A 2,444-nucleotide genomic window follows, 5' to 3' on the forward strand; every position below is an offset into this window, starting at 1 on the left:
CCAGACCAAGACACAAATTTATCCCGTAGGGGTGAAGAAAGGTCAAATATCCCATAGATGAAGATAATGTTGTCCCCATCTAGGCTTGGTCACCTCAGGCTCTTCTCAATTGCCTCGGTGGTTGGTCCTGGAGAGGAGATGACAGAATGTACAGGGAGGAGAGAGCCAGGCAGACAGCTGTGTGCCATCATCTATTCCTACGGATGAAGGGAGCAACTGAGACTGTGGTCTGAGACCTACTCAGTCCAGCAACCCCCGGGACTTGGTGGGCTCAGCATACCCACTTACAGAGCAGGAAACTGAGGCATGCATGGTTAAGGAGTCGCTAGGAAGTGGGGCAAGGAAGATAACCCTGTTCCTCCTTGCAGAGTCCCTCCAGGGTCCTTCTGCTGCCCACAGCAAAGCAGAACTACTCAAAGACCGTGGCTCTGTTTTTGTAATGTATGCAGTAAAGGGTGATGTCTTAGTCGCTTTTCAATTGCAGTTATAAAATATCAAGGCAACTTATAAAAGGAAGAGTTTATTGGGGGCTCACAGTTCCAGAGGGTTAGAGTCTATGACTATCATAGTGGGGTGTATGATAGCAGGTAGGCAGGCAGGCATGGCATTGGAGCAGTAGGGAGCTCACATCTTACCCACAAGCATGAGGCAAAGAGAGTGAGTGCACAGTAACTGCGAATGTCCTAGGCTTTTGAAACCTCAAAACCCACCCCCAGTGACATGCCTCCTCCAACATAGCCATACCTACCAATCCTTCCCAAATAGTTCCACCAACTGAGGCCCAAGCATTCAAGTATATGAGCCAGTGAGGGCCGTTCTCATTCAAACCACCCAAAGATGGCTTCACAGAGTCAAGAGGCAAAATCCAACTACTATGACAGGGTGAGCTTCCATAATCCAAAAATATGAAATCCAAAATGCATCAGAACCTGAAACATTTTATTTTGAGAATGAATCTCATGTAGCCCAGGCTAGCCTTGAACTTGATGACCTTGAACCCATGATCCCCCTGCCTTCACTTCTCCAGTGGGCAACACCACACCAAAATGAATAAAATGTTATTAAAAATGAAAAGCTTCAGAGTTTAGAGTGATTTGAACTTCAGTTCTCCAGATTAGGATGTTGAACTAAAATTAAACTCTTGCTTCCTAAGTTGCCCATGCCAGGCATTTTGCCACAGCAATGAGAGCAGTATCTAGTAAACAGCAAGCCTGCAATACTTCAAGGAACAGGAAATGGTCCACTGCAGTGCCCAGTGGGTGGAGAACTGACCTGTGTGTCGTGTACCTTTCCTGTACCATGCCATCCTGTCACATCCTGGCTTTACAACTCATTCACCTGCTTACATTAAGAATCCATTAAGGCTGGGGCTGCAGATCAACAGTAAACTGTCTGCCTGGACTCCGCAAGTGAAGAGCTCCGGTGTGGCTCAGTGGTAGAGCCCCTGCCTAGAATCCCCCAGTGAGGGGCTGGGGTGTGACTCAGAGGTAGAGCTTCTGCCTAGAATCCCCAGTGAGGGGATGAAGGCATGCTCTATGGTACAGCTTCTGCTCAGGGGTAATTCTCTTGCCTGGCAAGCCCAAGGCCTTGGGTTCAATTTAGGGACTCAGTGAATTCTCCTACAACTTATGCCCAAGGAGTGTTAGTCCCCGCATCAAAAACATGAAAGGAGAACATGTATTTCCCCACTGTCTAGCTTAGCTGACTTCGTCTCAGAGTTGTGGCTCTTACAATTTAAAAAAAAAAATTTATTCTATTTACTTATTTTGTGTGTGTGTGTGTGGGGGGGGGGGCTGTTGAATTCCTGGGTCTGAGGGAGAAACCTGAGGTTGGACCTTGTTTAAAGGAGGAGGGCTGGAGTCTGGACATCTAGGTGTGAGGGAGGAGGCTGGGCCTTGGACTCCCAGGGTCTGATAGAGGAGGTTGGGGTCTGTGCATCTGGGCCTGAGGAAGGAGGCTGTGGCTTTTGCACCTGGGTCTCCTATGACTAAGGGAGGAGGAAGGGAGGAGGATCTCCCTTAGTCTGTGCACCTTGGGTCTGAGGGAGGAGGGACAGGACCCGGCTCTGGCGAGGAGGATTTTGGCTCCTGCAGCAGGAGGCAGCTGGATGAAGTGCATCTCAGGCCCGGGTTCTGGAGACCAGGAGGACGCCTGTGGCCCGGGGGAGGTCGGGGGAGGGGCCGGGCCACAGTAACAAAGGCCTCTCCCTCCAACGAGCAACCCCCCCAGGCCCCGCCTCCGCGGCCCCCCGCCTGCCCTGATTGGCCGGTCTCCCTGCCCGTCAGCGCCACCCCCCTCCCCGGGTCTGCAGCAGCTCCAGCCGCCTCGTCGCGCCCCCCCAGCCCCCTCCCCCCGCCCCCGCCGCCCCCCGGGCCGGTGCAGCCGCAGGCGGGGTCCCCCTTCCCCTCCCCCTCTCCCCCAGGCTCGCGCGCCCCGACCGCCCC

The sequence above is a fragment of the Peromyscus californicus genome, unplaced genomic scaffold (assembly GCF_007827085.1).
Source record: "Peromyscus californicus insignis strain IS unplaced genomic scaffold, ASM782708v3 Scaffold_4__1_contigs__length_199733344, whole genome shotgun sequence".
Taxonomy (NCBI): domain Eukaryota; kingdom Metazoa; phylum Chordata; class Mammalia; order Rodentia; family Cricetidae; genus Peromyscus; species Peromyscus californicus.